We start from the raw sequence: 12,633 nt of genomic DNA on the forward strand, positions 1-12,633 counted from the left end.
AGACTTTCAGGTTTAATTCAAGGGGTTGAACAAAAATACCCTGTGAAACGTTTAGAAATTGCAACCACTTTTATACACAGCCTCCCCATTTCAGGGGCTCAAAAGTAATTCGACAAATTAACATTACCATAAATAAAATGGTTTTTTTAATACTTTGCAGAGAATGACTGGCTGAAGTCTGGAGCCCATGGACATCACCAAACACCGGGTTTCCTCCTTTGTGATGCTTTGCCCGGCCTTTACTGCAGCCGTCTTCAGTTGTTTCTTGTTTGTGTGTCTTTCTGCCTTAAAGAGAACCTTTAACCTGTCCATACATGTGCAGCCAGTAATGGGCAGGGCTGCACAAAGCCTGCGGCACTTTACATTTTTTTCCTACCCTCCTCCGTTATTTAGATATAGGTGCCGTTATCGCTCACGAGAGATCACACAGTTTTGTCCTGGTCTCACGAGAGCCGAAGAGTGAGTGAGAGTGTGCGCACGCATGCAGCTCCGAGCAGCGCGTGCACACGCTCTCCTCTCTCCAGCTCTTGCTGTGATACTGTCCGTAGCGGATTGGACAGTGTCACAGCAATGTTACATGCCCCATTGACAGTTCAGGGGGTTATTTAAATATCAGGCGCGAAATATAACGGCACCGATATCTAAATAACGGAGGAGGGTAGGAAAAAAATGTAAAGTGCCCCAGGGTTTGTGCAGCCCTGCCTATTACACGATTACCTATTGCACTCAGCTGCACATGTATGTGCAGCTGAAAGGTTATCTTTAAGTTTTGTCTTAATCAAGTGAAATGCTCGATCTGGTGATTGACTTGGCCATTGCAGAATATTCCACTTCTTTGCCTTATAAACTCCTGGGTTGCTTTCGCAGAATGTTTTGGGTCATTGTCCATCTGTCCTGTGAAGCGACGTCCAATCAACCTTGCTGCATTTGGTTGAACCTGAGAAGAAAGTAAATCCCTGAACACTTCCGAATTCATCCGGCTGCTTCTGTCTTCAGTCACATCATCAATAAACACTAGTGACCCAGTGCCTTTGGTAGCCACACATGCCCATGCCATCACACTGCCCCCACCATGCCATCACACTGCCCCCACCATGCCATCACACTGCCTCCACCATGCCATCACACTGCCCCTACCATGCCATCACACTGCCCCCACCATGCTATCACACTGCCCCCACCATGCCATCACACTGCCTCCACCATGCCATCACACCGCCTCCGCCATGTTTTACAGAGGATGTGGTGGCTTTGGATCATGAGCCGTTCCAAGCCTTCTCCATACTTTCTTCCTCCCAACATTCTGGTACAGGTTGATCTTAGTTTCATCTGTCTGTTCTGGAACTGGGCGGCTTCTTTACATGTTGTTTGGCAAAGTCTAATGTGGCCTTTCTATTTTTGAGGCTGATTAATGGTTTGCACCTTGTGGTGAACTCTCTGTATTTGCTCTCTTTATGTCTTCTCTTTATGGTCGACTTAGATACTGATACACCAACTTCCAGGAGAATGCTCTTCACTTGGGTAGATGTTGTGAAGGGGTTTTTCTTCACCATGGAAAGGATTCAGCGATCATCCACCACTGTTGTCTTCTGTGGACATCCAGGCCTTTTAGAGTTCACGAGATCACCAGTGCGCACTTTTTTTTCAAGAATGTACTAAACTGTTGATTTGGCCACTCCTAACATTTGTGCTCTTTCTCTGATGAATTTGTTAATTGTTTTCTCAGCCTAACGATTATCTGTTTCACTTGCATTGAGAGCTCCTTTGACCTCATGTTGTGGGTTCACAGCAACAGCTTCCAAATGCAAATGCCACACCTGGAATCAACTCCATACCTTTTACCTGCTTAATTGATGATGGATTAATGAGGGAATAGCCCATACAGCTTTTGAGATTATCGTCCAATTACATTTGGAGGCAGCTACATATTAAAGAGCTGTAATTCTTAAACCCTTCCTCAAATTAGGATGTGAATACCCTCAAATTAAAGCAGAGTCTGCACTTTAAGCCCATAGTTATTTTCTAACTGTATATTTAATGTTTTGGTAAACAGCTAAAGTGCCAAAACTTGTGTCACTGTCCAAATAATTCTGGACCCAACTGTAGATAACACAGGATCCACCACTCATAATGAACTGACCCTATTTACGCAACATGTGAACTGACCCTAAATGTTATGTGTGGGGTGAGAGGATTCTGTTTAAAGGCTATGTACACCTTTGAAAAAAATTTTTTTTTTTTTTAAAATGTGTATCAGTGTGTTTGGTGCAACTTTCTAATGACTTTATTAAAAATTATTTTTACTTTTTGAGATGCAGTTGCTTTGTATTCTGTATACAGAGCAGCTGTATCTAGCGCTGAGAACTCAATCTGTCAGGTCAGTGGGACTGACGGGTTCAGTGATTGTGGTTGGATTGCGCTGTTATCGATCACATCTTTGTTCATAACTTAGATATGATCGATAACAGCTCGATCCTGCATGTCAAAGACACGCAGGACCCGCTGTCATTGAACACGTCAGTTCTGCTGACCTGACAGATTCCGGTGTCAGCGCAAGATACAGCTGCTCTGTATACAGGATACAAAGCAGCTGTATCTCAAAAAGTAAAAATAATTTTTAATAGAAAGTATTTTCAAAGTTGCTCAAACACTACATGTGAATATACCCTCCCCCACACACAAACTATAACTATTTGAAAACTTTATATATATAATTTATATATATATATATATATATATATATATAATATATATAAGTTTTCAAATAGTTATAGTTTGTGTGTGGGGGAGGGTATATTCACATGTAGTGTTTGAGGTGCAGTTAAAACGCATCAATACCGCTTCTGAAAAAACACAAGAGGTTGAATTGTGATTTGCTGTGGTTTTAAGATACAGTAATTAGCCACATGCGTGGTTTCATATACAATTTTTAACCACACCTCAACCGCTATGTGTGAATATACCCTGAAGCTACATTCAGACAAGCGTGTCCGATTTGCGCGTGTAAAAAAAATGCAGCATTTTTCCTACATTTCATGTCCATGTGGGTTGCGTATTGGTGTGCTTTGCGTGTGGCATGCGTTTTTTCCATCCGTGCTGGCACTTCTTTTTTTTTTTCTTACATTTATTTCTCTGCTTTTCTATGTAATTGATGCGTGAAGCACGGGCTGCACACGGATGTCGTCCGTGTGCTGTCCGTGGTTTTCACACACCCATAGACTTCAATGGGCGACTAGGTCCGCAAAAAGGTAGCAGTAAGGACATGCAGTGAGTTTCATGCAACAGACACTCGGTGCGAGAAAACTCACGCATGTCTGAATAGCCCCATTGGAATGAATGGGTCCGTGTGCTGTCAGGTATTTCAACGCACAGCACACGGATTAGTATTACGCTCGTCTGAATGACATAATTTTTCTGCCATTTTAAACTGCATGAAAAAATGCTAGCATTTGTTAAAATATAACAGTGGTTTTTTTTGTGTCGCGTTTCTGGCGACATCATTTAGTGTCATTTTGTACATGCTTTTTTTTTTAAAGTCCTATAGAGAAGCATGTGGGAAAAAAAACGAGAAAAAATGCAAACACCCAGAGCATGCTGCGTTTGGAAAAAATATATATATATTTTTTTAATCAATTTTTATTCAAAAAGTATTGAAGATTTTCCAACCGTAACAATCACATAGCATATAGAAACTATGAGAAAAAGAACAAATAACAATATATAGCAATTGTGCTCATATAGCATACATGAGAAACATGAACACCAGTAAATATACACTAGTTACATATAGAATATACATTCCGAATACACTTCAAATACATTCCAGATTTGTCAACAGACATTATAGAAAATAAAGAGGAGTAAAACAAGAAACATAGACCCTCATAAAAGATGATCCCTAGCACCTCACCCAAGGGCAAGAGAAACTCGTCAAGTTGGTGGTGAAATGAACCAAGAGGTTATTCTTTAAAATAAGAGCTTTGAATCCAGGAACTCCATTTATTATGGAATTTGGGGAATTGCAGATTTTGGTTTGCCAACATCTTCTCGTACATACGAGTGTTATTAATCAAGGTTAGTACCTCTTGTACATGAGGTTGGGTCTCTCGTTTCCAATATCTTGTCACTACCAGTTTTGTAGCCATAAGGATATGAGCAACAACAGTGACAAAATTGGTAGGAAACCCGTTCAAATTAATAAATAATAACGCCAAGTCAGGAGTCAGAGAGAAGGTCAATCCAGTAAGAGTATGGATGACAAGGTAAGTGGCTTTCCAGAAGGGTTGGATCTTTGGGCATTTCCATAAAATATGCAGGAGGGTACCTCAGGAACCACACTTTCTCCAACAGTACGGGAAGGTATTCGGGAACATCAGATGCAATCGAGAAGGGGTGACGTACCATTTTAGGCTAGATTTAGAAACGGCTTCTTGAAATGAGGTGCACCGGAAAATCTTACAGGACATAGGAAAATGCAGTTTCCCATTGCTTATCAGAAAAGGTCAAATTCAACTCTTTTTCCCATTTAAGCAAGGGGGTGTTTTAACAGTAATTTTTCCCCTCCAACATTGCATAATAAAAGGAAATACCTTTACCTTTTGGAGATGTGGCAGAGAGAGGACGTAAGATTTCTCTGGTAGTACAATTGGATTTAAGTGGCGTGGTTTGTAGGAAATGTTGGATTTGTAGGAATTTGTAGAAATCTTGGTGTGTAGTTAGATTTTGGAAGACAAGAGAGCAACTGTGATGATATAGGTCATGAAATGGAGAGTATTCTCCTAGCTTTCCAGGTAGATAGGTCAATATTGGGGATGTGATCCTCCAGAACCGAAATAGGCAATTGCTGTGGGAGTATTGTACAGGTGAATTTAATGGAGGAGATAAGTTGGGACCATATTGAACAGGAGGTAGAGATAGATAAGCATTCTGTGGGTAGCAGTAAAGAAGGAGTTTGGTAAATTAATCGGTAGTGTTCTGAAGGTAAAGCAGAGCAAGCGTAATCTTACAGCAGAGCAAGTGTAATCTCGCTGTAAACTGTCATTTACAGTGTGATCTCGCGAGATTACGCTTGCTCTGCTATAAATCCCACACAAACGTTACCGAAGTGTCAGGATTGTGAATAGACAACACGTCCTGGCTGGAAGTGATGTCTATTCACTGTCAAGACACTTCAGGAACGTTAATGTGTCAGTATAAGACCGCACATAGTGAACAACGCAATGCTGAGTAAATGAATGGAGAGAAGTGTAGGACGCTGATTGGTCAGCTGATTAGACCAAGTGGGCGTTGTGGAGAGAAGTGTATGACGCTGACCAAAGTAAAAACACGCACAGTTGGGCAATAAGAAACTAATTAGCATAAAGCTAAAATTGCTAATAACGTGGTAAAAATAGATAGTTTTTCTAAATAAAAAACACTGCTGTCACCTACATTACAGCGCCCATCTCCTTATGTAGAAGATCAGGCACTTATAATGTGGTGACAGAGCCTCTTTAAGTCTGCTTCCTAATTGGATAAGCACTCCCCTAATATAGGCCTAGTGCGCATTCCAAAGTGTGAAAGCATTAGTACCTGGTAAGTCATTGACCATAAAGTATTCAGATTCATGCAGTTTTTTAGGGAGAGTGTCATGAGAGATAATGTAAAGGATCTGCCAGACACAGCTTCTGTGCCAACGCCCAAAGGTAATCAGTCTGCACCTGCTTCTATGTCTGTGAGGCCTCATTTACACGAACGTAATATACGCGCGTGCGACGCGCGTGCTTTTCACGCGTGTCGTACGCACCTATATTACTCTATGGGGCAGTGCAGACGATGCGTGAATTTTGCGCAGCGCGAGTGCGTTGCGTAAAACTCACGACATATTCTATAATCGTGCGTTTTTCGCGCATCACGCACCCATTGAAGTCAATGGGTGCGTGAAAACCACGAAGGTCGCACGGAAGCACTTCCGTGCGAACTGCGTGATTCGCGCAAGAGCTGTCAAACTGAATGTAAACAGAAAAGCACCACGTGCTTTTCTGTTTACAAACATCCGAACGGAGTGTCTTAGACATGAGCGAACCGAACTTTACCGGTTTCGGCCGAACTCGTTTTGACCGAACCCGGCAGGAGACAGTCACTGTGCAGGGTGCTGAAAGAGTTAAACTGGTTCAGCACCCTGGACAGTGACTTCCGATTCCAATATACGTGAACGTGTCAAAAAAAAAAAAGTTCTGACTTACCGATAACTCCCGGCTTCTTCCTCCAGTCTGACCTCCCGGGATGACAATTCAGTCCAAGTGACAGCTGCAGCCAATCACAAGCCAAGCACAGGCTGCAGCGGTCACATGGACTGCCGCGTCATCCAGGGAGGTGGGGCCAGATGTCAAGAGAGGCGCGTCACCAAGGACGCGTCACCAAGGCAACGGCCGGGAAGTTCTCGATAAGTACGAACCTCTTTTTTTTTAAACAGGTTACTCGATATGGTGATCGGAATGCACTGTCGAGGGTGCTGAAAGAGTTACTGCCGATCAGTTAACTCTTTCAGCACCATGGACAGTGACTGACGTCGACTAGCCTCATCTCTATGATGGCGGCTGCGCGAAAATCACGCAGCCGCGCATCATACACGTATGACACACGGAGCTGTCAAGTGCCTTTTGCGCACGCAAAACGCTGCGTTTTTTGCGCACGCAAAACGCACACGCTGGTGTAAATGAGGCCTGAGACTGACTCCATCTTCCACCACTCAGGATGGCAGGCTTAGGAGTGGGAGAGCCTATCACAGCCTGGCCAGACGGAGCTAGCTCCCGCCCTCTGTCTATTTGTACCTGCCTTTCCTGTTCCTCCTTTGCTTGTGATTCTTCTCTGCTGGTTTCCTGGCCCTGCTGCAGCTTCTTGAACTACTACCCTCTGCTTGTTATTGACCTTGGCTTTTCGGACCACTCTTCTGCTCAGCGTTTTTGTATTTCGCTCATCTCCTGGTTTCACTCGGCTCGTTCACCTCGCTTGTTGCTCACGGTGTTCCCGTGGGCAACTTCCCCATTTCCCCAGCTTCTTTGTACCCTTGTCTGTTTGTCTGTCGTGCACCTATTGAGTGTAGGGACCGTCGCCCAGTTGTACCCCGTTGCCTAGGGCGGGTCGTTGCAAGTAGGCAGGGACTGAGTGGCGGGTAGATTAGGGCTCACCTGTCTGTCTCCCTACCCCGACATTACAGATAATGTAAGAAATGGCTCTCCAGACATAATCTGAAAACCGCGGATACTGTTCTGTGATATTCAGCAGTATTGGCGCGTGATCTGACCAGTGCATAGTGCCAATGTCAGCAGAAGTTATTCTATCAGTTGTTGGTCAATCCAAAACATGTCAATACGGGAGTACGTTTTATGTCTAGTTGAATAAATGGTGTAGTCTTTTTCCATTACATGCAGGAGGCGCCAAATATCATGAAGGTTCTCATCCCATTTGACGACATGAAGACTGTTGCGTCTAACAGGGGAAAATGAGGAAGAGTCAAGGGATGGGTCACAGATTGCATTAAAGTCCCCACATATGATTAGAGACCCTGTCTTGATGGGGTTAACCTTCTTAAAGAGTCTTTTTTTAAAAAGCAGTTAGGTTGCGACTCTGAGCATATATATTAACAAAGGTATACTCTATGTTATTAATTGGAAAAAAACACAGAAAAAGGCCCTACTTACAAATGGACACAGCCAGGTCAGAAACGCTGATGGAGAGTGAGCAGGTGATTTAAATAATAATAGCCACTCCCACTAGTCTTGAGGGGAGTGGTGTGTGTGGTGCATGGGATGTGTATTATGAAATAATAAATGAATAGTGTGTGTGCAAGTGTAATACTATAAGTGAAATATAGAGGGCAGTAATGAGAAGTGCCTCAATAGAAATAAATGGATAATGGGGTGCAAGTGTGTGAAACGTGGAGGGATAGTGTGTACGTCATGAGGCACAACGTGTATAGCCAGGTAGAAGCCTATTTGTGACGCCTTGATAGTTCATAGAGCGGGCAACCCTGCTTGCTATAACAACACACCATGCTCTCCCAGCATCAAAGACCCGGCTGTGTCCAAGAGAAGCAAATATACGTAGTAATGAAAAATACCTGGGGTATTAGTGATCATTTTGGCCAAAAGGACGCAAGCTCGCAATCCACGACAAGGATCCCCAGACTTGCGAGTCCCTAACTGGAACTGAATGTTCCTGATGCAGACAAAACAGATAAAAACAAGGGGACATATACAAAAAACACAGAAAAAGGCCATACGTATAAATGGACACAGCCAGGTCAGAAACGCTGATGAAGGAGAGTGAGCAGGTGCTTTAAATAATAATAGCCCCTCCCATGTTATTAATTGAGCATCAGACAATGATCTACTCTGGGTATCTATCACAGATTGATGTATATTGACCGCTAAATTGGCATGAAACGCAATCAGGACCCTTCGCTTTTTTTAGGGAAGGAAGAGAGGACAATGTTAGGGATGTTCTTATGGTGTAGTTTGGGGGGATTTGTAGCATGGGTCTCTTGTATGCAGGCCCTTAGTATTGAGGGACAAAATCATGTTCCGAAATGAAGGGATAATCGTATGGGGCGTATGAATGTCTGTGGTAGATCTTATTATCCATCTAACAGCATACAGTAAGAGCAAAGAGAGAACAAAAAAATAGAATTTCGGAAAGAACAAAGAAATACAGTGGTAATTAGTTATCAAAAAATAACTAGTTGCACTATATAGTGCTACGGTATGAAAGATAGGAAAAGTCAGCACGTAAGTGCAGTGGTATCCGTATTCAACCAACAGTTCGGAGCAGAAGAATGAACAGAACATTGTGTGGCAATCGGTACTCATTCAGATAGTACCTGATAGTCATCAGAAAATGGTTCTCAAAATCTCAATCGGCAGCAGTCCATTCTCTATTCAGGCGATGTGGCAGAGGTTTCGATGTGGGCATTGTTGAGGTCTTGGATGTTCCAGCTAGATAGTAGGGAGAAGCCCTCCTAGTGCATAGTGACAACATGGATGGCCATGCTTGATTAATCAACAATTTGGTCAGGAAGCCCCATTTATAGGCAATAGAGTGTTTCCTAAGAGACAAGGTAATGTCCACAAGGGCTCTTCTAGCCTGAAGAGTCGCTGCCGATAGATCGGTGAAGAGCTTCACATTAGCATACAGAGGTGGAAGCGGTTGTGGTTTCCTCGCTCTTTCCATCAGACCCTCTTTGATGTGGAAGAAGGTATACCAGGCTAAGGCGTCCCTCGGGACGGAGTCTGGAAGGGTTTTCAGTTTGGGAACCCTATCAATGCAGAGTTCATATTCAGCACATGTTGGAAGCATGCGTTTTGGAAGTTGTTGTAAGTAGATTTTTTTAAGATCCGCGTTGGGAATGGATTCTGGGATACCTCTGAATTTAATATGGTTTCTCCATTTTCTATCTTCTTAGTCAACCAGTTGCGCTTGTAGCGAGGACAACTTTTCTTCCAGAGAATTATGTGAGTCCACCATATCGTTATGGGCAGAGGCGAAGGACTCCATTTTGTCCTCCGTGTGGGTAACTCTCTCCCCCAAGTTGTTTAATGAAACCATGAAATGGATGAATGGTTTTCATGAAATCCTTATGCAAGGAGCTTCTAAATGCAAGTAACACGGCTTTCAGCATTGTTTCAGATACTGCTCTATCTAATGTCTGGAACTTGGCGAAGTTATCCGGGGATAACGAAGTTCCCAGCTGGAGGTCGGGAGCGTCCGAGTCAGCCAGTTTCTACCGCTGTTTGGAAGGGCTATGTATCGGCGAAATAGAACGGCTGGATGCCGAGGAGGGAGACAGTGGGTCGAGAGGAAGAAAGTTGAAGCGGCAGGGAACTCATTTCGTCCTGCGTAGGAGGGGGGAAACTCCCATTGCATCAGAGGCCGGAGGAGAGTGTGAGTTCCAGTCACCACTTAAGGAAAACTGACTAACTTGTTTAGTCATAGATGTGCATGGCACAAGATTACCTGCAGGCAGTGCAGTTTGGGCGGCCAGAGTAGGTCCTTCTCTGGCAAGGTAGCATACAGCGTGAATCCGGCGGCGCCATCTTTGATACCTCCGTCCAGGAAGAAAATGCGATTCAAGGGCTTGCTGCCTTTAGATATTTGCGGTTTTCTCCTGCCCATAGCAGCTGTAACATTCCGCTTACCAGGGAGTCAAGTGAAGTCGCTGGCAGGTGCTTCAAATTTGGTGAGTTAGCTCTGATATGCCAGAGCTCAGACTATGCGGCCATCAGGTTTGCCGGCCAAGCCCTGCCACTGAAGCCATTTTTTTAAATAAATCAATGTTTCTTTTAATTTTAAACAACTTTTTAATTGTTTTTTTATAAAAAAAAAAAAGAAAAGAATAGTCTTTTTCCAGATACAGCTTCTATGCATTCTGTATACATAGAAGCTGTATCTTGCCATCAAAGTGAAATACGTCAGGTCTGCAGGACGGATAGCTTTGACAAACGCTGGTCATGTGTGTCTATGACACGCAGGATCCATTTAATAATGATCACATCTAAGTTTGTGAACTTAACTGTGATCCATATGAACTCTTTTCCAATCATTGACCTGTGTAAACAGGGCGACGATCAGCCAATAAATGAGCAAGCACTCATTGATTGACTAATCTGCTGGTTTACGCAGCCAATAAAACAGCCGCTATTCGGCAGCATATCTCCCTGTGTAAAAGCGAAATGCATTAGTTAACCCGTCTCGACTGTCATAACACGACTGTCATATGGCTATATACGTTCCAAGTCCCGATGCCCTGTGCAGTTGTTACGTATATAAACGTTGGCGAATGGGGTTTAATGAGTGCAGTGCTGCTTCAATGTGAGAAGCGCTGCACTCATGTCTGCCAGGGCTTTGAGAGCCCCGGAATACACCCCTGACTGTAGATATTGCAAAAACCCCTGTAGATAGCACGACCTAAGCTCCCACTAAGAGCAGAATCCCCTGGCTAGCGCTCTGGCCAGGGATTCCCCTCATAGAGGAAGCCCCCGGCATCTCTCCATCCCCGCTGTAGATAGTGCCACCCCTCTGCAGATAGCGCCACCCTCCCTGTAGATAGCACCACCAACTCCCTCTAGGAGCGGAATCCTCGGTGTCAGACGACTCTGGCCGGGGATTTCGCTTCTAGAGAGAGCCCCTGACGTCACTGTCCATTTGGCCGGGAATTCCTCTACTGGAGAAGCCCCTGGTGTCACTATCAATATATGGACAGTGACGTCAGGAGCTACTCCTGGAGCGGAATCCCTGACCAGAGCGCTGTCGATGCTCTGGCAGGGGTTTCCGCTTTTAGAGTTAGCCCTATATATGAACAGAGACATCAGGGGCTACCTCTAGGAGCAGAATCCCCGGCCAGAGGGATTCCACTGCTACAGTGGTACCATCTACAGGAAGTGGGTGCCATTTACAGGGGGGGGGGGGGGAGGTGTGGTGCCATCTACAGGGGAGTGGAGTTATCTGCAGGGGTTTGCCACTACCTACAGGGGACACTGTGGCTCTATATACGTGGGCACTGTCTGGCACTATCTACAGTGGGAACGGTGGCACTATTTACAGCGGGCACTGGCACTATCTACAGTGGTATTGCGTCACTACCTACAGGGGCACTGTGGTGTTTTCAGGTGACTGGGACAAAAAAAAAAAAACACAACGAATAAAATTCATACATTCTTTTTAATATCCTTGTAAAACAGATGGCAAATGGCGGTTAAAAACGGTCAGACGGCCGACAAATGGGCTCAAATTTTGAGACACGTTGATGCAAAACAGACATGAAAACCTGACCGTTGATCCGTTAACTGCCCTTTTTTTTTTACATAATGTGAATATAGCCTTATAGCCTCCTTTACTCTCCCCTCACAGCGATCCAGGGAGACGGAGAGGGAAGAAGACTAATTATTACAGAGCTGTACAGTGTGATCTGTATATACACACACACACACACACACACACAAAAATAAAAATTTCATATTTTTAGTGATTTGTCTGCTCATAATAAAAATTAAAAACATGGAATTAAAGTAAAGTATTCTAGAAAATAAAAGCCTCATAAGTCTTGTAAAAAAAAAAAAAACAAAGTAAAAATAGTTGTGATATTAAAAGCGGTTGCATATATATTATCGTTAAATTAAGTGCATATCAGAAATGGAAAATTTGACCTGGACACAGGGGCATCAATGACCATTGGTCATGAAAGGGTTAAAGGGGTTTGTGTGTTTCTTTTTTGATAAATCTTGTATATGCATAAGATGCATATGATACACTAACGTTGCGGTTTCTTGGCTGTTCCACCACTGATGGTTTTCTGGGTCCCCTGATGCTCCTTTATCTACAATCTGGGGTCATGACTGTCGTCTATAACAATGTCGCATCACGCTGTGGTAATGTGGGATCGTTATGGACGATAATGGCACAAGGTTATAAATTTTAAAAAAAAACAACATCAAGGGACCCAGAAAACCATCAGCGGTGGAAGAGCCAAGAAACAGCAACGTAAGAAATAGCAACTGACAATTTTTTTTTATTTTTTTTTTTAAAACATAAGAAACAAGAGTACAATCGCAACATGAAAATATCACCACGAGCCGCCGTCTTTTGATGATGGCTGTA

This window comes from Rhinoderma darwinii, chromosome 10 (genome assembly GCF_050947455.1).
Source record: "Rhinoderma darwinii isolate aRhiDar2 chromosome 10, aRhiDar2.hap1, whole genome shotgun sequence".
NCBI lineage: Eukaryota > Metazoa > Chordata > Amphibia > Anura > Rhinodermatidae > Rhinoderma > Rhinoderma darwinii.